The 26,987-nt window shown below is 42.6% G+C and overlaps 1 protein-coding gene and 1 non-coding gene across 2 annotated transcripts in view; both read right to left on the reverse strand.

The window, feature by feature from the left end:
- Alk (ALK receptor tyrosine kinase) overlaps window positions 1-26,987 on the reverse strand; it is a 790,272-nt gene that overhangs the window by 297,123 nt on the left and 466,162 nt on the right. The window lies entirely within an intron of this gene.
- On the reverse strand, window positions 10,299-10,431 carry LOC115072596. Its single transcript, XR_003851640.1, has one exon. It is a non-coding gene; the product is annotated as a small nucleolar RNA SNORA55 (small nucleolar RNA).

Raw genomic sequence — 26,987 nt, forward strand, 5'->3', positions numbered from 1 at the left:
AACTCAAACCATTTGGTTGAGGTCCAGGTCACAAACCATTATCTCTAAGGCTGCAGCTTGCTTTGAAATGGCAGCCTCACTGGCATGATTTTTAGGTTTCCACATCCTGGCTGCAAGTACTGAGTTGGCCTCAGTCTTTCATCTTGGCTGGTCATTCTTAGAACTCACATGGGGCCACACTCCTGTCTGTTTAGACTCCAGTGCATCTACAGGTTGATCTACTCAGGGACATGTCTGTATTACTGAGCTCAACTGTGTCATTCCACATTCTCTGCTGTTGTGATACATTTAGAGCAGGGTCATATGAAATACACCATACGGCTATAGTGGAAATGTCCAGACAATGGCCCAAGCATACCTGCCGGGGTGATAACAGAGACTCTCATTTTACTGGGACATGGGGGTTGGTATATACTGGCATTTGTCACCTCTCATTCTTATAGAATATCAGCATCAGAAGGACAGCCATTGTGCTTCTGTTTCTCTGTGCTTTTCAGGAACCAGAAGTCTGTTTGGCATAAAATAAGTATAGAGAAAATAAAAGAAATGTCTCTGAGCATTTTTAAAACCTTTCTGATTATGTTCTTAGATGTAAATTCAAATACCTATCCCCTGGACCATAACTTCCGTGTTACAATAAAGTCAGCACATTTTTAAGATCAATGATGTCTTGGAGTCAGCACAAGTCTGAGCTGTTTAGGAGAGATAGGGGCATGTCCTGTTTTATCACAAAGCAGCAAAATGGAAAAATATGCACTGATAAATATGCAAACCACTAAATTAAAAACAATAAGCAAATACCTTCAAATTGTCTCTACTGTGTTTGTATGCTTTTCTCTTTTCATATTATTTATGAGGGATAATTTACTGATGTTGTTGTTACCCCCCCAAATTATATACCAAAGAATATTAAAAAGCACTGCAGAGAAGGAAATAATGAATAGTAGCATTTAATTAAAAGCAAAGTGGGTACAATCAATGACTGTCTAATACAATAATGAGCTTAATTTAATTTTCATTTAATGGAAAAAGTGAAGCTTTAATCAACTGCCTATGGAATTAAATGACAGCAATTTCAAAAATGTAAGTTTTTCCTAAGTGGAGTCCTAAGAGAATAACTATGACAAAAAACAATGTGAACCTACTGATCTCTATTCATTTTCCAGTAGAGTTAGAGGGAACAGTTCCCTCCAGGAAGCAAGACTGCAGTTTGAGCTTCTAGAAAGTAGAATTAATTAAAAAGCAATACTCTAACTTTATGAACTTTAGGGTCATCAAAAAAAGAGTAGACAAAATTGGATTTCTCAGAAATGTCAGTTTAGGATCATGACTCAAAGAAGACTGAAATGAACAGATTCCCATGTCTGGGAGTTTGAATGGATACCTCCTATGAGATTCTGACTGCTTGTAGGGTAGCAGCTGTCCATGAGTTAAGAGTGCAGTGTGGGAGGAGCCTTCAGGACCCCCAGTCAAGTGATCTATGCTTATATGTCTGGAGACTTGGCTTAAGCAACAATGTGATTTTAGAATCAATTTATTTATGTATTTGTGTGTGTGTTCATGTGTGTACATGTGGAGGCCAGAGGTCAACCTCAGGGGTCATTCCTCAGAAGCCGTCTACCTTGTTTTGGGGAATTTCTCACTGAGACTTAAGGTTTGCAGGTAAGGCTTGCAGATTAGGTGAGGCTGGTTTACCAGCAAACCCCAGAGGATCTGATTGCCTTTTGTACCTCAAAGTGGGATACTATGCACAGGCTACCATGCTAGGCTTTTGTTTTTGTTCTGGGGCTCAAACTCATTTTGTGTGGCAAACACATTACTGATTGAGCTATCTCCTACTCCTACTTCAAGGCCCAGATTTATGAGGCTAGGCAGAGCCTTTGTTAAGATTGAGCTACTTAGACACTTCTACTTTAATGGAAGAAAGGCCTCTGTTTGAACTGATTAATCAATGAAAACATGAAACTTGGCATCATAAGCAGGGCAGCAGATTCAAGGTGGTAAGCCCTGTCCCTGTAGCTTAACAGCTCTATGACCTTGGGCAACTCACTTAATTGCTTGGAAGTTCGGCTCACCATCTGAAAATGGAATTAATGCTATCCATTTTGCCCTACCTCACCTGATTTTTGAATGATTCAGCAGATGGGGAAGAAGCATTTAACTCAACGTCTACCATGTATCAGTCAGCTCACTCAGTACTAAACATTGCTTCATTTAATTTCTTCTCCATGTGATGCTTTACTCTGATAGAATCAACCCCACAGATATGGGACCAGACTCAGAACCCCTGGTTTATTCACCGACCCCACGCTGTACACCTTGTGCTTGTTCCTGGAGCTCATCATCCCATATCCAAAGGCAGAGGGCTCTGTGTGGTTGGAAGTATTTAATCTTTTCACTCAGCTCATTATTTTCCTGTTGGTCTCCTCCATAAAAATTAGGCACACCTGCATGTACATAGAGGCACACACTAATACCCCCCACACTCTGTCTACCTTATGAAACCCACTTCTACAGTAGGAGGTATTTCCCTGTCTTGGGTCTTAGGTAACTTCAGGACAAAGCAGGCGCTGTCAATATGTACTTATGTGAAGGACTTGGTTATTTGCAGTATATTAGTTTTGCAGACTGCTTTTCAGGCAACTGAAAAGTGCCTGTTATTTGTCCCTTAGTAGTCTGTCACTTGCTCTACCAGGTGCCTCATTCTGGTTATATAAGTGGTGTTTCATCTACTATAGTCAGAAGAATGCTAGGGTCGCTCCCTAACCCCCCAAACTGAGCCTCAAACGCCGATGACTCACCAGCTCTCCTAACAGTCTAATTAATCACAGCAGCGCTGGAGCAGAACAGTATTAGTTCAGGGTACGTCAAGCGGTTTCCCCAGTATGACTAACGACACTGAAGCAGTAGGGTTGGCTTGAGCCAGATAATATTGGTAAGAATCCAGATAGGCTTCGTAATCATAATTTATACATTTCACCAAGATAGGTTTCATGACCATATTTTATACATATCACCAAGGTTGGTTGAAAAAGCAAAGAAATGGAAAAACAGGGATGTCTAGCATTCTACGTCCTCATGATCTCCACCTCTCCTTCGGTAGAGGTGATCTATGGGGAGGACTTTGAAGTAATCCATCCTGGTGGAACTGCATAACCACAGTGTATGTTCAAAGGAGATGCAGGGGTTGGAAGTAGGAATACCAAGTAGGTTTTCAGAAAACAGTTGGTGGAGCACTTTTGATCACAGCTTAGTCTCCCTCCATCTGAGGCAGGCAGCTATCATCTTTGGGGACACAAGACAAGGGGTTAGAGTTGGGAAGAAAGCAAGTTGGCTGTGATGCTAAATCACAGAGTTGCCCCTGCTAAGAACTTCAGCTACATGTAGAGGATGGGACTGAGCCTTCAAGCAGTCGGGTCACATGAGCTTGACTGTAGCTAGAAGAGGAGCTGAACCTAGCATGCCCAGATAGCAGGCTCAGAACGTTTGTCAGATATGTTGCTCGATATCATTTGGTAGCATACTCAGGACATGAAAGTGAGCCTGTGCCAGGTCAACACAGGGAAGGACATTTAAGGACTTATTAAATCCTTAGGCAGTGGTTCTCAGAGTGCAGCTCCTAGATCGACAACGTCAGCCTCACTTGGGAATTTGGTAGAGATACAAATGATCAGGCCTTGTCCCAGACCTGCTGAGCCAGGAATTTGGGAGGTGAGGGAGGAGCTTAGACAGCAGTTTATTACTACAATCCTTTTGGCTGATCCCCAACAAGGCTCAAGTTTGGGAAACACTGAGGGAGATAACACTTGAGTCAGGTGTTCTTTGAATCTGTGGATGTCATGAACTTGTTTAGCAGTCTCATGGTACCTATAGGTTCCTTCTAGATTAGTGCTTTCAAATATATAGCACCACAAAGGAAACCAACCACACTGAAATACAGTTATCTGAGAGTACGCTGAAATACAGCTATAAAGATTACGATATGGTAATACATATGCTTCTTTATTAATGCATTAAATAACACTATCTCATGGCTTTTCTAATATCGTCTTTAATTTTGAAGTAGAAATGAAGTTAAACAGTGTATCAGGATGTCTGCAACAACTGTCGTGTAATTTCCATTAGTGACAAAGTCATTGACTGCTGCTACTGACTTGTTTTCAACATTCACAATTGAAGAAATGCTAACTTTTACTTGGAAACAGAATAACGATGTAACTTTTTTTTTCATTCAAGTCTATGGGCCTCTCAGTTCTATCCAGGGTTCTCTGGGGCTCCATCGATGCAGTTTTAAGATATTTGCTATAAGCTTTTAATAATTATTATCTTATCTTATTCTTTTAATAATGCTATTGTTCACATTCCCATTGTTCAGATAAGAAAATTAAGGCTTAGAGAATTGAAGAGATGTATCCAATGTCTTATGTGGCTAGTGTGATGTTTCAATCACATGTGGAATTAGATTTTTTTCTCCCTCTGATTCATTAGTGTTTCCTCAGTGCCTAGAACAGACCCCGGTCTACAGTATGTGTTCAAGTAGTTTTGGAATAAATGAATGAATGGATTGAATTGGCTGAAAGCTGTATTAGTTACTTCTGCTGTTGCTGTAACCAAATACTTGACAAGAAGCAACCTAAGAGAAGAAGGGTTTATTTGGCCTCACTGTTTAAGAAGTGATACAATCCATGGTGGCACTGAAGGCATGGCAGCAGGAGCTGGAGGAAGCTAGTCAGGTTGCACAGGCTTTGAGGAAGCAGGCAAAGAGGAAGAGGGAAGTGGAGACGGGAAGACCTCAGGTCCACCTCTGGTGACCCACCTTCTCCATGGAAGCTCCACTTCCTAAAGGCTTCACAATCTTCTAAAACACTACCACCAGCTGAGGACTGAGAGTAAACGTGAGCCTATGGGGTGTGTTTCACATTCAAACCCCAACAAAAGCCAAGCTTGCTACCCCAATAGTCCTTAAGCTTTCCACTCCAAGTCAGCCCTCTACGCTGGTATTATTTTTGTGTCATGTGTCTGTATATGATGTGTGTGTGTGTGTGTCTATGTGTGGGTGTGTGTGGATGTCCGTGTGCCACAGCGCATTTGTGGAGGTCAGAAGATAACTTCAGATGTTAGCCACCTTCTACCTTGTTTGACACAGTCTCTTTGTTTTTTTGTTTTTTTTTTTTTGTTTTATGTTTGTTTGTTTGTTTGTTTGTTTTTAGCTTCATAGACCAGGCTACCTGGCTCTTGTGCTTTGGGTGGTTTTGTCTCTACTTTCCACCTCCCTATAGAGGGACTGGGATTACAGACCTTCATGCTGCAGTATCTGGCCTGAACATACTAGAGATTCAAATTCAGGTATTCCTGCTTCCATAGAAAGTACTTTTACCTACTGAGGCATTCCCCCAAAGCCTCTACTACTATTAAGTGTTTCTCCTCCTTCATTTAGCAGGCAGAAAAAGGTAAGGGCAGCTCCTTGATCTGCTAGACACCACAGCTGAGTCTTGATTTAAAATTGATGCTGAATATACATATCATGAACATTATTCCACCAAAATCAAAAAACAACAAACTGAGGAGTGGAGCATCTCAGCAAGGAGTACAGGTCACTCTGGCTTCCCTGGGAAGCTGCTGAGCTTGTTTATGAAACAGGTTGTTACTTCACTCAACATGAGTCCCTCTTTAACTCACAAATTAGTTAGTGCCAGCAGGACAAGAAAGAAGGCAATGGCTTACTGGGTGGGTGCAGAGAATCTAGGAGAAACAGAGACAGCTTCCTTCTCTTCTGAATAAATCAAACATATCTCAAGGGCTTTTCATAGGTATCTAATGTCTTTCACTAACCACACTTAATTTAATTATTTCAAAGGTGAATTAGATGCTGGAAATTCATTTAACATAACAGCAATGCTAATGCTTATAAATTGTGCAATCAATTAAACCCTTAAGGAAGAAATGTATAGGCTGTAAATGAAATATATATATCCAGTAGGATTAAGCAAAAGCTAATCATGTAAAATACCACCTTTGGTCTAAGCAGAAGAACACGCTATTGTTGTCATTCCAAATTGAAGTCTTGCAGGGCCTGCTTTAATATTCAATCATGTTAATTGGCAATTCTGAATTTAATGTGTTTCCATAACTTCTTCCTCCTGAATCTGAAATTATTTAGCTTTAGGCTGTTTCTTTTGGTTCTAACCTATGATCAACATTGTTATCATTGTAAAAAGTGTATGTCTGAAAGTGTTACCATGGAGGACGTGGAGCTGGTTACTGAGAACACACCGAGAAATAAACATTAGTCCTTGCCTTTGAGGGGAGAAGAGATACATTTTTAGATTTGGGGCACTTGTTTAAAAAGAGGAGGAGAAAGGAATTAGGAGTGGGAAGAACGATTAAGGACCTAAAGATAAGATTCCACATTGGCCTAGACTGGACTTTCAGTCTTGAGCTTTTCTAGTGCCTTGCACAAAGTAGGCAATTAACCCAAGTTTGATGACTTCATTTTGGTGCAGCATTCTGCCTAAGAATGAAATCAAGAACACAGGTGAGAAAGTGCTATATGTAGAAGTTCTTAAAGATGGTCTTTGAGATGAGATGTCTCGCAAAGGTGCACTTGTGTAAGTCAGGGGGGTAACCCACAGCTGGCTGTGAAAGTATTGGCTGCAGACTCAGTGTAGGTAAGTTCCTGATTTAAAATATCAACTTCATAGTGGCAACATTGGCATAGATCCTTGTCCAAATTTAAACACAGATTTTTAACCAGATGGTCGGGGAGCATTTTGCAAAGCATGCAGAGATCCCTGGAAAGGCACTGTCAGTAAACTCAGAAGTAGGCATGCACGCCCATCTCGCTCTCTAGTCTGATAGGTCTGGCACTTGTCAGGTTGGGGAATGCAGTAGAGGGTCTGCATCTCATTTCAGCTTTCGATGAAATCTCTCCTTCTGTTCTTAATAAGGTAGATGTGGATTAGTTGATAACATTATTGAATGGATTTGTAGTTACTCAAACATCAACACCTAGGAGTATGGATTGATGTCTTTGTGTCCTCTGCCCTTCTCCTGTCCAACATTCTTATCCAACACTGAGATGAGGGCAGGCAGCCCGACCCATCAAATTTTCACATGGCTCCCTCTGGGAAGCTTAACTCTGAGATTTTGGCATCTTCAGTTGCCTTGACAACTCCTCTGTTCCAGGTCCTGGTCTCTCTTCATCTTCAAAGTTTGTTTCTCAACACAGTTGAGGCCAAAGGCAAATATGTCAGACAGTGACACAGAGCATTTTCCCCAGGGGTCCCATAACAGAATGAGCTGCCTTGGGAGGGCAGAGCAAGTTCAAGTCCTTGTCAGGCTGTTTCTAGGTCTCTGTATTAGGGAGCAGTTGGGTATGAAGCATCTCCAGAGTTCTCCTGTGCTCTCTTTTTTTCAGGGAGATAGGTGCAAAGAAAAGAAAACTTGCTTTCAAAACAGAACTCACTTCACTCCTTATACCCTGGATGACTCTCAGGTTTTTCATCTGTATAAACAGGAGTTGTAATTCCTACTTCATAAAGTAGAGGGAAGATGAAGTGGTAGGGCTTGTCTAGTATGCTGAATGCTTAGTAGGCCTTTGGTAAATACTCATTTTCTTCTGGACTTCCGGCGCCTGGATCCAAAGGGGTACTTTGTAAATGGGATGAAGGGCTCTTTGAGGGGCGCCAGGTACCATACAAAGACTCCAGGACTTGGTTAGATGCAACCCACTAAGGACCTCTTTGCAAGACCAGCACTGCCAGGCTAAAATGGCCCCCAATATAGTGATGTAAAGAGCTCTTGCTGCCTTTGAAAGTCTTTGCAAAAGGATACATTGGGTCTCTCATTAGCCTGTCCTGGACTTTTAGGCAGGTTGCCCAGTGTCCAAGGGAACTGGCCCCATGTCTTCACTTGACAAACAAGCAGAATCCTTGACTTGGTGAATTTGGGGGCAGTTTGGTGGAGGAAATTTGAGTCTTTGGAATGGCTCGAACAAGAGGCTCTGCTGTGTCATCATGGGCCCCTGTTATATCAGGCTCCTTGCAGCTCCAGTTAAGCCAGTCTGGAAGACAAGGGGTGTGTTGGACTACCTTCTCCTTCCAGGTCATCCCAGACCCCAAGTCTTTGGATTCCAGGTCACAGGCTGGCTTTGAGATGGCATTACAATGGGGTTATTTGGGTGGTTCAATAATTTTTATCTTATGGATGAAGACTCAGGATTGATCTCCTACTATTGTGACAAAGGCAAGCTCTTTAGAGATCACGTGTATGAGTGTATACATGTCGCCTCAAGGCTCATAGTTCCTTGCTATTAGGCTTCAATTGGAACTATTTTCTTTCTTTCATGCATTTATTCATTGCACAAATACAATTTTCTCTCCTGCTATGGCAGACTGTGCTTTGTGCTGGATTCCTCCAAGTTACCAGTATGTTCTCTACAAAAAAAACAAAACAAAACAAATCTACCACATCTAACGTTTGGCACAATGAGGAACACAGAGTGTTTAATGTACCTTAACTAAGTTCATAGAGCTGGGATGGAATTAGGATTGTGCTAGATACTTCCTGCCTACTCCCAGGCTGCTGCTTATTCCCTGCCCTTCTCCCCTCTGCAGGAGGCTGAGCAGACTACATGGAGGTCAGCCATGACTCTTATTTTCTGGTTCTCATTAGGTTTGGCCAGTGGGCAACATTACAGATAGAGGGAAGGAAAAGTGTGACATTCCTGGGGCATTGCACAGTGTGTCCTTGACCAAGGGCAGTATGTCCCATTCCCAGGCAGCCTTCTCTATGCATGTCTCCCTCTGGGTTCTAGTAGACATGCCTGTCCCTTCAGGCCTGCCCATGGCTACCAGTTCTAAGCTGTTGCTTTCTCTTGGAGGTTTTCTTACTTTGTCTATACCTTTAGAAAGAATCTCTTTTTCTAAATTCATTTCAAGTTATGCAGTTTGGAAGTGCCACTTCTCTTCTCCTGAGTCCTTGAGTGATAAAGGTCATCTATTCTAACCTCATTTTGACAGTGGAGAAAGTCAGGAAGTGACTCACCCCATGTTACAAAGCTAGAGAGAAAACCAGGAGTCCAATCAAAGAAGTCTATGATGAATATATGGGAAATTGACCCAGTTTTTCTGTTTTCTTGTGTTTAGTCTTTTTTCTCCCCTCAGTCCCTGGAAAGTGCTGTCAGGAGGTTTCACAGTGTAATTAATTATGCTGGCACATTCAATGAATGGAGCTATGATTTAGCAAGTCTACTTGAGATGCTGATAAATTAAATAATGAAATGCACATTTCAGTCTCAGTTTAGAAACTCCAAATCCAAACCTAGTTGAGGAAAAGTGTATAATCGTACATTCTTTTATAAAGAGGAAATCTTTACATAACTCCCATGCTGTAGTCCCTTCCTCCTGCCCTACTCCCCTCCCCTCACATCGGTTCTTTGTTCAATAATCTATTATCAAGTGAAGTAACATTCAAAGTATTTTATAAAGTGTAATGTGAGACTGGAGAGAAGGCCTAGCAGTTAAGAGCTAAGAATCCTCTGTAACTCCAGTTCCAGGGGATTAGACATCCTCTTCTGACCTCTGTGGGCACTGCCTGACATGGATGCACTTACATACATGCAGGCAATACACTCATACACCTAAAATAATAAAATATTGTTTTTAAAAAGTGTAATTGGGGGGGGTAGATAGCTGACTCAGTGGTTAAGAGCACATACTGCTCTTCTAGGGGACCCAAGTTTGGTTCCAACACCCATATTAGGCAGCTTTCAAAACCCATAACTCCAGTTCCATGGAATCTGATGCTTCTGGCCTCTGCAGGCACCCACACTCATGTGGACAGACTCAGGCACAGACACAAATGTACCCACACAATTAAATCCTTTTAAAAGTGTAATGTGCTTTATAAGATACAAAATGTTGTAGTTAATGCACAGCCCATCTCTGGTTTAAAGAACATATGCTCATAAGCAGCCTTTTTTGACCATTACCTGCCCTGTCGGATCTAAACTCTTTTTAAAAAAATACATGTCATTAATCCAGACACAAAGACTTGGTCTTATTATGCAGGTCTGTTAACTCCAACCAAATACTCAGAGAAAAACCTTTCCTATACACCTAAAATTAATTTCACTCTATCTCTGAAGTCTGTGGAACTAATCTGAAATTCTTCATCTGGAAAGTGGGGTTAGTATCTAAATGATGTATTGGTCCAGATGTATTCCTTTTGTTCCACGCCCTTTTCCTAGTTCCCAACCCCAGCTCTAAAATCTTTGAGATACTGTCATCGCAAGGAGGAAATGTGGCAGAGCTGTAGAGACAGGCCCCAGGACAAATGGAAGACAACACCTCTAGGTTTTCTTTGCTCATAATGTAGCACTGTCTGCCCCCGACCAGCACCAGGCAACTGGAACAGGAAAGACTCAAGTGCTGAAATCTGTACTCTTTCACTAAAATTTTAAGATCCTGTCACAACTCACTGCCTTTTTCCTGCAACTCACTTCTTTAAAAGTGTACAGGATGTTGTGACAAATATATACAACATGGATTCAAATCTTGCTTCAAGGTTACCGTGTAGACAGAGACTGTGTGATGATGCCACATTTAAGGGACTCACATCATAGATGCTGTAGAGTTTTGGTTTTTATGACAGTTTTCTGGAAGATGGTAGTAGACTGGCTTCTTCTGTTAAACCAATATGATAAAGACAATTTTACAACAAATGAAAGTTAAATGTCTTGAAAAAGGGCATGTTTCCAAACACTGTGACATTCTCTTACACTTCACGTAGAAAAAACAACTCTATGAGTTTCTGAGAATTCTTTGTTCTAGTTTTCTGGTCCAATCAATAGGCATCCTTAAAATAGAGAGGGTAAATATTTGCCAGGAATACCACAACATTCTCTGCTCATGGAAGACTCCAGGAACCAACATGGCTTTCTTTCCCAACAAGTCCAGTTACAACACATACTGTATGCCAGGCAACCACCTCTAAACAAATGAATTGTGGAATGTTAGCTGCTATTTTCTCCCATTACCCAAGAAGGCTGTTCTATAACATGTCAGGATTTTGTCATAAGATGAATCTACAAGGTATGGCACATGATGGTGATGGTTGTTTTGTGGGGACACAAAACTCACCAGAGCTATCTGAATGTTTCCATGTTTCTGTATACTGTTCCCTCTACTGGCAACACCTGACTTCCTCCTTTCTACCAACTTATGCACTGTCGCAATTCATTCATCTGATATGAGAACCTTGGCCTGTTGGACACTGTGCTTGCTACCTTGAGCACCTGGGCTTGTAGATCCACTGACCTCATCACACTGGTCTCTCTTCTCTACTCTATAAGCTCTACACAGACCCAAGCTCTGTTGCTCCCTACTAATCAGCACTTGAGAGCAATTTGTAAATCACCGTAAAACTCTTTGTAATTCTTTTGTGTGTCTAGGCACTGAATTTCCATGAAGAGAGAAAATTCCCTGAAGACAAAACTCTTTCTCTTCATTTTAAGTCCAATACTCTGTCCACATGGGAAATCTGCAAACCATATTATTTTGGCCAGGTAAAGGGCTTGAAAAATAAAGTGTGATCATATAATAACTAGTCCCTAGTCACCTTTTTCATCGAGATCAAGAAAATGAATATAATCATAAAATGATTATTGCTCTCCTGGTCCAGAAAGTAAATTTAAAATTTTTCTTTCCTCTTAAGTCCAAAAACACAAACCTAATTGAGAGCTCCTGAAATCTTTATAACACTATCACTTATAATAAGTCATACTATTATAACTCAAAATACAATTTCTTATGTCATTGCTATTAACGTCTTTAGGATTCAGTTCTTTCTCCCCACCCTCATTTGGCCAAATGCCTTTCAGTGAGGGCGTATGGAAGCCGAGAAGATGATAAAGAACTGTGGGTTTCAGTATTTATTCCATGCCTTCCTAGGATTGGAGCCATATTCCTTCCAGATGAGCGGCATTTCGACTCTGGGTGATATGATTAATGTCCAAATAACATTTAAGAAGCAGGGAAGGAGGCAATTTGACTGAGTTGGGATGGATGAGGAGAGATATCCCTTACTGAGTATCAAGCATTTCAGGCAAGGAAGCACATTCACTGATGTAAATGCGAAGAAATGAAAATAGAATAGTTATGAAAGGTGGCCTTTCTCAGGAATCCAAACCACGTTGGGTATGTGGGTGGAGAGTCTGCAGATACAGGGGATGCACTGAAATTCTTGTGTCCTGGTTTCTACATCTGTTGAATGGGAGCAATGGTGCTGTTGTCTGTCAATGATCTCTCTGTTGTTGTGAGGGTTGAAGTGAAGGGCATATATGCCCTGGTGCAGCTTGGGTCCTGCACAAGAACCCTTTGCAGAATAGAGGAGAGAGACCCCTATCGAGCTGTATATGCTTGCCAAGTCAGAGCCTTTTGATCATTTGTTTTTGCTCTTGACAACTAAGAGCTGGAGGATTTTTTTTCTTCTTTTTTCTAATTTGTAAGAAGGAGCTGTTTGTGCTCACAGCCACCCTGATTGAGATAAGTACGCAGCGACATTATTATTCAGCCAAGGGCTTTTGCCTTTTCCTAATGAGTGTCTTTCTTCCCACCAGACACGAGAACTCAGAGTTGGATTATCATTCTAATTGAACATAGGCAGAAACAGTGGCTGGACAAGGCCACAGACAGCTTCAGAGAGGTGCACAAAGCTGGGAAGATTTTTGTTCCACCCACTCCACTAGGCTTACTGCCTAGTGACTAACTTCATGAAGCTGGTTGTGCACCCAGAAGCCCATTTTGTAGCAAAGGAGTCTAAGTTTCAGAGTTAGATTTTCTTTCTGAGTAAAGAAACGGCTTACTGCCTAGTGACTAACTTCATGAAGCTGGTTGTGCACCCAGAAGCCTGGCATCCTGACTGGCAGGTCTCTGAATGAGAAGCAGGACCTCTCCCTCTTGAGACATGAGCTTTTGACCCTGGTCCTGTGGCATTTGCACATTCAATACCCTAGTGCCTCTCTGGCATCCTTGAGGGTCTTCTGAGTTCATGCTGAGACAGACGTGCTTCACAGACACTGAGCACCAAAGCTTTCATCCCCACATCTGCCTCCCTGGATTCTACCCCAAGAAACTTCACCCTCCAACTGGTCCCCATTATTGCTCAGATTCAAAGTCCCAAACTGCAGCTTTCCCCTTTCATCCCACATTGCTCTCTGGGTGTCTTTTCCTTGTTCTAAGTGAACTCTTTTCTGTAGAAGTCCATTCTCACCGTAGTCTGACAGACTGTTCTGGTACCTCCTAATGTCTTCCCAACCACATCCCGGCTCTGGCTCCCAGCAGGCTCTTTCTCCTTTTGTCCAGCCAAGCAAACGTTCCTCTTTATGGTCCCAGTGGCTGCTGTTCTTATTCATCTGTTCTCCTCTACCTCATCAGTCTCTTGCCATCACTAGGAACATCTCTGTTCCTCAGACACTGGGATCCTCATAGTTCGTTGACAAACTTGGACAGTGGCTCCTTCTTTCAGCACATCACTTTGGCCTTCCCTCCCCCATAGCTGCTTCTCATGCTTTCAGACCCCGAAGTTCCTGACTGCCCAGTGTTCCTTTCCTTCTGTCTACCCTAGCTCTTCACCATCACCATGAGCTTAAGTCCCTGACTTCTTCCTATCCTCCAAGCTGCCTTGGATCCTGGTTTAACTGCTATCCATTCTGACCTTCAAGGGTGTTGGTGTGATCTGTGTGCCAGTCTGTGCTAGGGAATCTTGGCCCTCTGTCCCGATGGCTTGTTTCACCTCCAGTCTGGCGGACCTTCCAACTTGTTTTTCTCTAGAGCATCAGGAGTCAAGCCGTCCATGTCTGGGGGCCTACTGGTCTTGTTACACATAGGGGCTGGAACCAGGGCCCACTCATCTCCTACATGTTGCCCACTGTGTTCCATGTATCTCCAGCCCCAGGCTTTCCAGCCTTTCTCTAGGGTGTTCTTGTCTTCTTGACCCTGATTTCTGCCTCCTTAAGGAGACTGAACTGTCCACTGGGAGCCCTTCTAAGCGCTCTTCTCTACTTGACTTTTTCTAGACACCTCCTCCCTCTGATTCAAAGGACTGCCCTATCTCATCTTCCCTAGTCATTCTTTATCCTTTCAGAATATCTTCTCCTTTCTTTCACTCCCTCTGTCCCTTGCTGAGTCTTCCTTTCCTTTCCTGGACTGATTCCTCTGAGTCTTTTGCATTCCTGTGTTCATTTTCCTTCCTTTGCTACCACACTTATAGTCTTATTCCCCATTCACTGGGCATCTTGTCTTCCACAACTCACCTCTATGCCCCAAATTCTCTGGAAATGATCTACCAATGGTTGCTTGTTACCTTTTAGTTGTCAGAATGAAAGGTCTTTGGTCCACTGCTGTCCTCCTAAAAAGGTCCTCCCTGAAACTCTCTGACTCACTTCTGTGTTCTTAACTGCTCTGCAGCTTCTGCAAGCTCTGGCCATGCTCCCCCACTGTCTTCTCCTTGGATGGAGCTCCAGAATATGTCCTTTGCTCTCTTCCATGCCCTCCTCACCCTCCTTCCCAAGGGAGGCACAAGCCCTTCCAATGCCCTATCTCCAGAGAGCTGAGCTACATTTACCTCAAGCTCTGTCTGGATTTTTTGCTGTCTTCTTTTCTTACAGTTCTTTTTATTGTAAAATAAACACAGCACAGAGAGAACCATTTTAAGTCTACAGTTCAGTGACATTAAGTACATTCACACTGTTGTAGAACTATCATCACTATCCGTCTTTAGAGCTTTTCTCTTACTGCAAAACTGAAAAACTTCATACCACTTAGACAACATCTGTATTTCCCTCCTCCCCTAACCCTGGGCAACTGCCATTTTACTTCCTATTTATAGGACCCTGACTATAAGTACTTCTCATAAATGGAACCACACACTATTTGCTGTTTTGTGAGTGGCCTATTTCTTAATGTCTTCAAGGGTAAGGCATGTTACAACATGAACCACAAATTTCTTTCTTTTAAGGTTGAATAATATATGCATACTTGTATGGCACTTTGTTTATATATCCATCTTTCAATAGACATTACTGCAGGACCTGTGCTTAGCCCAAGTACACACTAGAAAACACAATAGACATTCAATAGATAGTACCCTTGTCCTTGGAGAGTTTTCAGCCTAAATATTTGAACTTTAGTAATATCTTCCCTAATGTGAGTTATTTGAGGGTACAGACCATAACTGGCTCCAGTGGTGGCCCTCAAATCCAAACAGAGCTTCTGATACAGAATTAACACCCAGCTAAGATTCATGAATGAACTAGTAGATGAACTCAATGGGCACTTACAAATAGATCAGTTTTATAAATATATAACTAGAAAGTCTTCTCTTGAAGTTTCATCCCCAGGGAATGTTTGTGGTGGAAGTTACCTCCAAACACAGCATGGATCACTCAGGTTTTTACTGCTGAGAAGTTCTTGTTACTCCATAAATCTTGAGCTCCCCCAATGCAAATTGCCATTGAACAAGCAGAACAGTGACACGTGAATTCTTTTTATCAAGGGCCAAGTATTAAGACAGATTAACTTAGAGAGAACGGCACCAGCCTGGGTATCTGCCCCATCCCTCATTCTTATTGTGATTAATGAGATGGGGCACATATTTTTTTCCCACTATGCCTGAAAACATATTGAGTTTATGCCTCATCCTACAATGTTAAATATTGTCTTAGAATTACATTATCTCTTACACAGATGGATGGTTGGGAGCCGTGTGTACTGCTGACAGTTTCCTTGAAGTGGAACTAGGATTACTGAAGAAATCATTCAGCCATGGTTACCACTGGAAAGCGTACAGAGAACTCCAGCAGAACTAGAGTACACAGGTAAGCAATGAATCCAAAGGTGAGGAAATAATACAGAGATGCTGCCAACCAAGGATCAAGACAGTGAGAGGTGGGCCTGTGCTTACAGTGCGCAAGTAATTAACAATAAGACAGTACTTAAGTAGAACCCTTTGAAGAATAGTGTCTTTAGATGTGTAACCCGAATGCCTTGGCACTGAGAAATAATTCAAGAAATACTTCTCAGGTGGGTAAATTCATATTTTCAGAGCACTTACTATTTTATTATCAAACTAACCTTATGGGATAGATAAGTAATGGAATCTTATTCCCATTTTGTAGGTCAAGAAGCAGAGACACAAATGGCATTATGAGTCAGAGGGCTAAGTAACCTGGTCCATTGACTATATACCGAAGTGTGGTGGTTTGAATGAGAAATGACCCCGCCCACCCCACTGTAGGCTCGAGTATTTGAGCATTTGATCAGTTGGTGGCACTGTTTGGGGAGGGCCATGGAACCTTTAAGAGGAGTGGCCTATCAGGGGAAGCACACCACTGGGGGTGGGCTCTGAGAGTGCATAGCCTTACCCCATTTCCAGTTGCCTTTTCTGGTTCTTGTTTGTCATTGGAGATGTGAGTTTTCAGCTTTCAGCTTCTGCTGCCCTGCCCGACACTTGCAGCAATGCGTTTTGCTGTGATCAACCTTTATCCCTCTGAAAGTGTAAGCCAAAATAACTCCTTCTTCTATAAGTTGCCTTGGTCATGGTGTTTTATCACAGCAACAGAAAGGTAACTAATACACCAAGGAATTCTCTTCTACTTAGCTACCTCCTCTTCCTGCTCCTTCTGCTTCTCCTCCTCATTGTCCTTCCCCTGCTCCTCCTCTCCTTCTGTTTCTCCTCTTTCTTTTCTTTTTTTTTCTCATATTTTGACACAGGGCTCTAGTTTCAATGGCTTGGAACCCACTGAGTAATAGTCCAATGTAGTCTAAAATTTGTGCCAATCCACCTGCCTGTCTCCACATGCTGAGTTTGCAGGTATCGAGTCACTATACCTGGCCTTAGTTATCTTCTCACAAATGTTTATTGAGCAATTCTGTTCCAGGCTGTGTACTTGATTTTGAGTGAAGGTTGGTGGAGAAGGAGAAGTCAGGGCTTCTTCCCTCAGAGCTCACAGAAGTTATAGACATGACAGTAATCATTGCAACCAACTTTGCATGAGTAGAATGGAGGCCTGGGTACTGTTCCATGGCAATGGTGGTCTGGGGACTAGCTTTACTTAGGGAAGTTGGAAAAGCTTTAAAAAGAGGTGACATTTACATTAGAGGAATTTTCTAGTGAGAAACAGCATTTTAAGATTTTTTTTTTTCAAAGGCACAGATGTGGGATCTCTCCCTCCCCTCGTGGGCCATTGGCCACCGGTCCACGAGGACAAAGGGAGCAGAAGCGACGAACGGGGTCAGGATGGCCAGTGAGCACGATGGAAGAAAGACCTTCTGGGGAGGCAGATTCAGTGATACAGCTCCATTTATTCAGTGGGCGTTAGGGAAAATATAGTGTGGAGGCAGCTGCCAAAGCCTCAGCTGGTAGGTGCTCATAGTATGCTTTATTTACATGTGGTAGGGGGATCCTATCATCTGACTATAGGGCAATGCCTAATTATCATATAGAAAAAACCTGGGGGTAGTTTTATTTCAGGTAACTATGCCAAAGGTCATGTTCCAAATAAGGTCAGGCATCTGTGCTTGGTGGCACTTTCCAGGTAAGTCAGGCAGAGAGCAGGAGGCCCCCACTGAGAAAGGGAGTCCTTCCATATAGTGCTGAGCCCCTTAGAGGTATCCAGACATGGAGGACTACAACCTTAGTAGCAGGGTCAACCAACACACAGAAACATAAGATAACTTGGGTCTTCAGAGACTTTCAATCAACATGACTGGAGTGGGGGTGAGGAGGGTGGAGGGTGGCAGGAGATAAATGGAGAAGCAGTGGGGACTAGGTTCAAGTAGCATTCAACTGACGGCAGTGGGACCCATTTTTCCGTGACTGCCTTATTTTATAAGGTCTTTAAGGACAAGCACCTACCAAGTGCCCTGAGTTGCATTTGATGTTGGCAAACCTTTGGGCAAGATACGCTTCTTGTCTGCATGAAACTTTTTTTGTATCAAAGGGATTCAGACGGTAAGCATGGTACCAAATACTTACTAATTATAGACTGCTACTAGTGCTAAAAGGAATTAACTGAACTGCTGAGACAGAAAACCAGACACAGTAAGCACCCCCAAACTGGTGATATTTCTTAGCTAAGAGCCAAGAGCTATTCCACAGATGTTAGCATAAGGCTTCATGTTGAGGCAATAGTAAGTGAACAGGGCCTGTGGCTTGAAGGATGGGCAGACAGGAAGTGGAGGAGATGGCAAGAGAGAGGAGAGGGCCAGAGAGGTAGGCAAAGCCAGGTCACTCAGGACTATAGGTTAAGATTTTACATGGAGACAAATGGAAAATGACCCAAAGGTTTGATAAAGAAGTGACATATGAGGAAGGTCCCAGGGGCCCATAAGTTTCTGTTTCCTTATGGTTATGTACCTCCTCCCCCGGTTCTTACAATCTTTCAGCCCCCTCTTCCTTAATGGTCCCTGAGCTCTAGGTGGGTGAAATTAAACCTAGGAGTCCTATCCAGGGACCCACACTCTAGAGACTCTTATTCTGTTCACTTTGGCCATTTGTGGTGTTTTGTGTTCACCTCCCTCTGTTACATGAGGATGCTTTGCTGATGAGGTTTGAGAGATGCATTGGTGTTCTTTCTATCCCTTGTTCTATAGGTTTACTAGACCCCAGTGGATGAACTTGCACCAAGGGACCTCTGGGCACACTAACTTAACTCCATAGGCCTTAATATATATGACAGAATGCATAAAATCCAGTGGAGGAGGGCTATAGAGAAGGGTGCAGATGGGGTAAGGAGTATAGAGATGATTAAAATGTTTTGTATGAAATGCACAAAAATTCAATAAAAATATATTTAAATAGTGTCATACTGGCACACTGATATGTATTTGTTAACATTTACCCTGGCTGTTATGTAGAAAATGAATTTGAAGGAAGAAAAAGTAGAAATAGGGAGGCCAGTTAGGATGCTACTATTGTACCAGATGAGAGATTACAATGGCTTGTACTCAGGTGATGGGACAGAGTAGGTGTTAGGGTTGGAATATGAAAAGTCTCCCATAAGCTTGTGTTGAAGCCTTGGTCCCAGCTGATGATTCTACTTTGGGAGATTCTGGAAACTAAGATGTGAGACCTAGCTGGAGGAAGTAGCCAAAGGAAGGTAGGTCTTTGGGGAAAATTTTGTCTCTACCCCCTTTCTCTCTCCCTTCTGCACTCTGCTTCCTGTCTACCATGAGGTGAAGGGGCTCCTCCACCACACCCTGCTGCCATCATTATGTGCTGTCCACATGAAGCCAAGCAATTTGTGAGCTAAAGGAAAGAATTCTTCCTTTGTTTTGTTCAGATATTTTGTCTTAGTGATAAGAAAAGTAATGCATACAATGGGCTAGTGGTAGATATAGATTTTGGAAGGGAAATGAACAGGGCTTGCTCTCACAGTGGACATGAGGAAAGGGACAAGGGAGGAGATGAGGAAGAATCACAGCCTTGGGTATTGCTCAAATGGTATGGGAGACAGGAGTGGGATAATGGAGAAACTGGGGAGAACTTAAGGCTCATCAGCAAGGGCGGGTTTGATCTCCTGAGGAATGGGGAGTCACAGAATGATAGTAAACAGAAGAATAAAGTACAAGGCTGGCATTTTAGGTGGTCATTTTGACAGCTAGGTGGAACCTGGAGGCAGGGTAGAGCATCCAGGGTGACCTCAGTGCTCTTCAGAGCTGATGAGGGCCGAAATGAGGCAGAGATCACAGCCTATGACCTGTTGACACCCTAGGTGTCCTTCTCTGTTAGGATAATGAAGGACAATGTGGCTCTCATCAGGGAAGTATGAGTCATTGGGCCTGGATAAAGGAATCCATCTGGGCTGGGGAAAGTCTTTGCTCAATGGGCCCTAATGGGGAGCAGGTAGAATGTGCTGGGATTCTCAGGCAGGAAGGCTGAGGACTTCCCTACTGAGCGAGGCACTTTGATGACCCTCTGGGTTTCCCAGACACCACGCAGCCCTCCAGTTTATCTTCGTGAGACTCTATGAGGGGAAGGTGGTCTAGGGCTCTTCTCTATAGACTGGTCACCAGAAACTTCTTTTTAAAAATATTTTTGTTATTCTAATTTTATGTGTATGAGTATATTTCCTGCACCCATGTCATGCAATGCCTATGAAGGTCAGAAGAGGGCATTGGACTCTCCTGGAACTGGAGTTACGGACAGTTGTTAGCTGCCATGTGAGTGCTGGGAACCGAACCTGGGTCCTCTGCAAGAACAGCCAGTACTCTTAACCACCGAGTCACCTCTCCAGCCCATGGCAGCTTCTTAATGGAACTTACAAAGATGACTGAATAGCTCAGGAAGGGATTTCCTGATAGAGGTTAATATAGACATAAATAGTTGGCAGGGCTTCATACACCTGACCAGAAATTGTACTTGATGTCCTAAAAGTTGTGCTAGAAGTCATAAAGTCTTTTCTAGATTTCCCTCAGAGCCTGTCCAGTGCAAGAGGCACTCTATGTTGCATCAGGCTCCCCTATAATAATCAGAATCTCATCCTGGGTGGAAAAGGTTGAAAGGACAAGAGCTAGGTCTTCAGCCACCCTAGGCTGTGGTGTGTGTGTGTGTGTGTGCGTGTGTGTGTGTGTGTGTGTGTAGGATGTAGGATTCAGGAAACTGCATGATATTGGTCAGTGGGTACAAGGTGCCTTAGGGGCCACAGCAGTACCCGACTTATCAGCATATTCATGGACTGCTAGTGGAAATCATCATTCTAAGAGGCTGACACCAGCACTGTGCAGCTTTTCTGTAACAAAAGTCAACTGAGTGGTACCATAGCATCCCTATGGAAGAAACAGTGAGAAGTTGAGAAGAGTTCAGACTCAAATGGGGCAATTTAATTGGGGGTGAAAAGTATCTTTGGTTTGGTTCAGCAGCCAGCAGCAGTGCCTCTGGGGCTGTGCACTGGCATTCTCCATGGGCTAAATGGGTAGGGAAGAAAACTCAGCTTCATGTAATGTAAGTGGCTGCAGAGATGTAATAAAACCCACAAGGACTGCTGCAGCAATACCCTGAACTAATGAATTCTGGTTTGCTGCAGGCTGTAGCTTGCCCTTCCATAGTCCGTCCTCCCTCGGGAGGCATCTCTCCTTTCCAGATGATCTTCAAGTTCAATGCTTCCCAAGGTAACTGTGGACAGGAAGGATGTCTAAGAGGGCAGAGGCAGTATTCTCCGGACAATGGGACTCAATTTCTTTTCTCTACATACATAGTTTTCAGTAGGAATCAGTCTTTGGTTACTGACTCCTTTTGTTCATGATTCTTCAATTCTCTTGATTTTCTTTATTTTAGTCCATCAAACAAGTTACAACACACATACCAATTGTTTTTACTGCTAGAGAAAATATGGACGGTCCAGGGCCAGATACAGTGAGCTCGTCAGAGGCTGATGCCTGATGCATCAGATGTTTTAGAAATGGTGGGGCTTCAGAGAAGAAGACTGGGATAGTGTTTCTGGAGAGACATTGGAGCAATTACCCAGCTTATAGATGAGGAAGCTGCTTAAAGTTAGGAGCAGAAGTAGCAAAGACAATGTGAGAAATTGAAATCCAAGTGTCCTATTATTGGTGGGAATGTAAATGGTGTAGCAGATATGAAAATAATATTATGTCTTCTTAAAAAATCAAAATAGAATTGCTGTTTGATCCGGAAGGATCATTTCTGGGTATATATCTAAGAAAATAGAAAATAGGGTCTTAAAGAGAGACTAGCATCCCCATGTTGATAACCACATTATTTAAAATAGTGAAATGGTGAAAGCAACCATAATGTGGGTCAGTATATGAGTGGGTAAAGCAAATGTAGTATGTCCACAAAATAGAATATTATTGGGACTTCAAAAGGAAGGAAATTAACTATGATATATGATTAAATTTTAAGAATTTATGCTAAACTAATCCAATCACAAAAGGGAACATAGCACATGATTCCATGGACGTGAGGTGCCTGGAATAGTCAAATTCATATAGTCAGAAAGTAGAGTGGTTGAAGCAAAATGGGCAATTACTATTTAGTAGGTATGGAGTTTCAGTTTGGGATGTTAGAAAGTTCTGGAGATGGATAATCTGATGGTTGCATAGCAACATGAATGCACTCAATATTTCTAAACTGTGTATTTAAAAAAGGTTGCAATAGTAAATTTTGTTATGCATATTGTACTACTTTTAAAATGTCAACAAAGAGCCGGGCGTGGTGGCATACGTCTTTCATACCAGCACTTGGGAGGCAGAAGCAAAGCAGGTGGATCTGTGTGAGTTCTGTGAGTTTGAGGCCAGCCTGGTCTACATAATGAGTTCCAGGCCAGCTGGGGCTACAGGGAGACCTTGTCTCAAAAAAAAAAAAAATCAACAAAGAGCTGGGAACATAACTGATTTTGTAGAGTACATGCCCAGCATGCAGAAACCCTAGATTCAGTCCCCAGTGCTGCATAAACTGGGTATGGTGGTGCATGTCTGTCAGTGCTCAGGAGGTGGAGGAAGGGGATCAGCTGTTTGAGGTCATTCTTGGCTAGACAGCGAGCCTGAGATATATGACATGTTGTCTCAAAACAAAATAAACCAAAACAAAACCCAAACCAAAAAAATATCAAAATATTCAGAATAAAAAGAGGTAGAAAGATGTCTTCTTAACCCACAGGGGAGTAGGGTTGGACATTTATGATTCTTTCTGGGTTTTGTGCTGAGGACAGTAACTGGGGACATGGAAGATTTAATGTTTGAAACCCATAGTAGTGAGTTGACCTGAATCTCTAGAGAAGCAAGAACTTCTCCAAATTGCTGAAGGACTAGCCATGCTTACTGAGTCCTGGCCTCCCTTAAGCCATACAGCAGCCGAGGTTACTCACTCAGGTCAGGGCCTGGAAGTACCTGCTGATTGTGACATAGTTTGACTGTTCTGTGAATCTCCTAGGCAAACAAGGAGAGGATTTACAGCAATTGTTTTGTGTTGTATTGAGAATTTTAAAATCACATTAATAAGCTCATCTGTCTTTAAGGAGTGTGGTCAGCCTGAACCCTCAGCATGTCTACCCCTGCCAAATTGAAGGTCTGACCTAGAACTTGGCTAGTCCTCTGAGGAGTGGTCACTTTGCAGGCCTTGCTGGATTTCTTAAGAGGGTTTCTCACCATCTGTTCTAGTCAGCCTTCAATTGCTGTGACAAAACACTCTGACCAATACCAACTTGGGGAGGAAAGGGTTTATTTGGCCTATATGTCCTGGGTCACAGGTGATCACCAAGGGAGCCCAAGGTAGGAACCTGGAAGCAGGAGCTGAAGCACAGGCCATGGAGGAACGCTGCTTACTGGCTTGCTCCCCTGGCCTGTGCTCAGTCTGCTTTCTTATACAATACAGAACAACTTGTCCATGGGTGGCGTCACTCAAAAATCAAGAAAATACCCCCATAGGCATGGCCACAGGCTAGTCCAATGGAGGAAATTCCCCATTTGAGGCTCCCTCAACCCAGGTGTGTCAAGATGACACTAAATCTATCCAGCACAGCATCACTCAGTCAATGTGCAAGAAGAGCAGAAGGCACACACTGCCACGCCTCGATTCTCCTGATGGCCAGCCCCAGATAACACCTGTGTGTGGATAGTGAGATCTTTCCTGGCTGTTTACCCCAAATGGTTTGACCAGTGCAGCAGCAGCCAGAGCTGGGAGCTTGTTAGAAAACTGAACAGCCAGCCCCGTCCCTGACCTACTTAGTCTGAATCCACATTCTGACCAGATTCCCAAGTGGTTCACAGCACAGCAGATATGGAGAAGCCCTGATCAGTGCTTCCAAAGTCTGTCCTGCCATGAGTATCATCTGGGGTACATTATTAGTGAGATGCTCAAACTCCTTCCTAGGCGACTCTGGTGGGAGAGATATCTTTTGCCTTAGTAAAAAGGGAAATGATGAGAAATAAGATGTGAGTAAGGCATGCAGGCTTCCTACCTGTGGATGGACAGGGAAGAGGGGGAACTCAAGCCCTTCTACAAAAGACACTTGGGGCACCCCCCCACACAACCACAGTCCAGTGCCTATGGTCACATTCGTTCCAAGAATGAAAACTACTAGACATATGGAATATTGATTGTCATGACGTTCATAAGTGACCTGTAATAAATTGGGAGATACGCAGCATTCAATTGTTTAGCTCTGGCCTTTTCAGTGTCACTGACTTCATCTTCATCTCTCGTGGAAGCATCTTTAACATAGCCCCGGTTTCCTCTGATACATTAAAAGCAGCTCATTTAAAAGAAAATAATGTAGCCAAGGTAGAAAAGCTTAAGGAGAACAAGCGTCCCTTCAAGCATGGAGAAGGCTGTTTTAAGACTAAATTAGATCTGTGAAAGCCTTTTTGTGCTCACTTGTACAATCACATTCAGTTTTGCCTTCTCTCCTGCTTTTCAATGAATACAAAGTCTAAAATTCGGGAGAAAAGAGCTTTTCTACCTTCTGCGTAAGTATCTCAGTCTTGATTTCTTGGCAGTCCTTGGAAACCTTGATTCATGCATGGATCCTTACTCCCCCATACCTACATACCTATTTATCACAAGACAGTGATTCACCCTAAATTATACAAAAATCAAGGACTTATAAAATGGAATCTAAATTTCTTTATGTGTTTGTATTCTTTTGTTTCAATTTATGTCTGATAGAATGTCTTCTGTAACAATTCAAAAACGCTTTTAAGCAAACACCTATAATTCAGACTTCTGGGACCTTGGAGAACCAGAAGAACAAAGGTTGGGTTAGACAGGGCATTTGAAAGAGAGCTTTAGAGAGAGACTTCCTTTCAAGGCAGTGGGGAGATGGGAATATTTTTCACATGACAATTTCCACCTGTTTTTAGGCCAGGTTTGGAATATGCCATATAGCAATCATCAGAAAGACTAAACAGTGGCTCCAGTCTCTACTGCCTACTCCAGGGGTGTCTCTGGAATGATGTGGAATGGAAGGCCTCACATTGCATCTTGAGCAGAGTGACAGACATGTCACTCTTCTGACAAAAGTGTCTAGAACCTCCCTACATTCTCATGACTCCTCTTACTGGGAAGGGGAAATGGTAGAGAGTAGGAAGCCAAGGTTCCACTCTTCCCTTTCCTCCAGGAAGTGATGAAAAACCTGGAACTCCCTTAGTTAATTCCTTCTGCTCTGGCAAGGATGAAATGTCCTTAGTAATTGACATGCTTAAAGTCCCTTAAGAGTCCCCGGTGGCAGGTGGCTTCTCTTTTAAAGCGTAAAAATATTAGTTAGGTAATCCTAACTGTAACGAGTAAATCAATATTTGTTTAGCATCTGCAATTGTGCTTTACACTATACCAGTTTGAAATACTGTGCAAAAATTCGGTATAACACTGGCTGTCGCCAAAAGGAGGCCGTTTCTGTGATGCTTATCACAGACTTTAGCAATCAGAGGATCTGAGTTCAAATCTTGTTCTGCTACCCTGGAGAACAGCTTTAGTTTCCTGAGTCTCAGTTTTATTCCCTATAATGACAGTTAAGTTAATAATATTTCATGGGATTTTACAAGTATTCAATATGTACAGTATTTGTAACATGTTTAGCTCTTAGTGAAAATTCAATAGTCAGTAGTAAAGAACAAATCTCTTTGGGGAAACCAGAAATCTTTACCCAAACAACTTGTAAATAAAGATAACCCTGGATGTTGATAGAGTAAAGAAACTAAGTGCATAGCCTAGAACCTTCTAGGTACTATCTATCTAGGTGGGACAATGGGATGTTATTTTGTAGTCTGGATAGTTTTAAAGATCTGTTTTTATTTTTATTTACGTGTGTGTGTCTGTGTTAGTGTATGCCACGTGTGTGCAGGTACCCTCAGAGGCCAGAAGAAGGTGTCAGATCCCATGCAGTTACAGGAGGTTGTGAGCTGCCCAGTGTGGGTGCTAGGAACAGAACTTAGGTCCTTTGAAAGAGTAGCAAGCTCTTAGGTCTTCCCACTGTATTCTAGTATTTTAAAAATCACCTTATTAAAGTCCATAATTTACGTGCAACTAGTCATCCATTTAAAGTGTAGATCTTGATGGAAAGAGGAAGGGGCCAGTAAGGGGGGGGAGATGGGGGCAAGACAAGGCAATGGGGAGGTTAACATGATCAAAGTACATTATATACATGTATGAAAAATAATGAAACTCATTATATATTAATATATGCTAATAATTTTTGTTAAAAAAGTACACAATTTTGTAATTCATAATTATTTTTTACAGTAGGAAACCACAAGTGCATTCAAAACACAGAACATCTCCTTTACCTTCAAACCTCCTGCTCCCCACCACAAAGGCTCTCTGAAGCCTTTGTAGTCTATGCTGCCCCACTTCCTGAACAACCACTGCCTAGCTTTCTGTCACTTTAGTAGACCAGTTGGCACTGTCTGAAATCATATATAAACATAAGCACATACTATGTGGTGTCTTTCTCTTGCCATAATAACTTTGAGAGTCTTCTGTCCTGTATATTCAGTAGTTCATATCTTTTTACATTTTTATTTATTTTGTGTGCATGTGTGTATGTGGGCACTTACATGCCATGGTGCCTGTATAGAGGTCAGAGCACAGCTTGGAGTTAGTCCTCTCCTTTCACCATGTGGGTTCCAGGGATCAGACTCAGGTCTTCAGGCTTCGCAGCAAGAGTCTTTAGCCACTCAGCCATCTGGAGGCCCATTAAATCACGCTTTTTATTGTTGGACAGGGCACTGTCTAGAAAAACTACATCTTCTTCATCCACCTACCTACAGTTGGGCAATTGGGTCATATCTAGTTTTGGACTCTTGTGAATAAAGCTGTTACACATTTTAATGCACACATTTCTGCATTTTATTCTCTCAGGTAAATGGGAGTGGACTGGCTGGGCTGTACCATCTGCACAGGACCAATTTGAAAGGGAACATCCAAACTGTTTTCCAAAGTGGTGGTCCCATCTTATACTCTAAGCAGCA

Source organism: Nannospalax galili, unplaced genomic scaffold, assembly GCF_000622305.1.
Source record: "Nannospalax galili isolate Female #2095 unplaced genomic scaffold, S.galili_v1.0 scaffold683, whole genome shotgun sequence".
NCBI lineage: Eukaryota > Metazoa > Chordata > Mammalia > Rodentia > Spalacidae > Nannospalax > Nannospalax galili.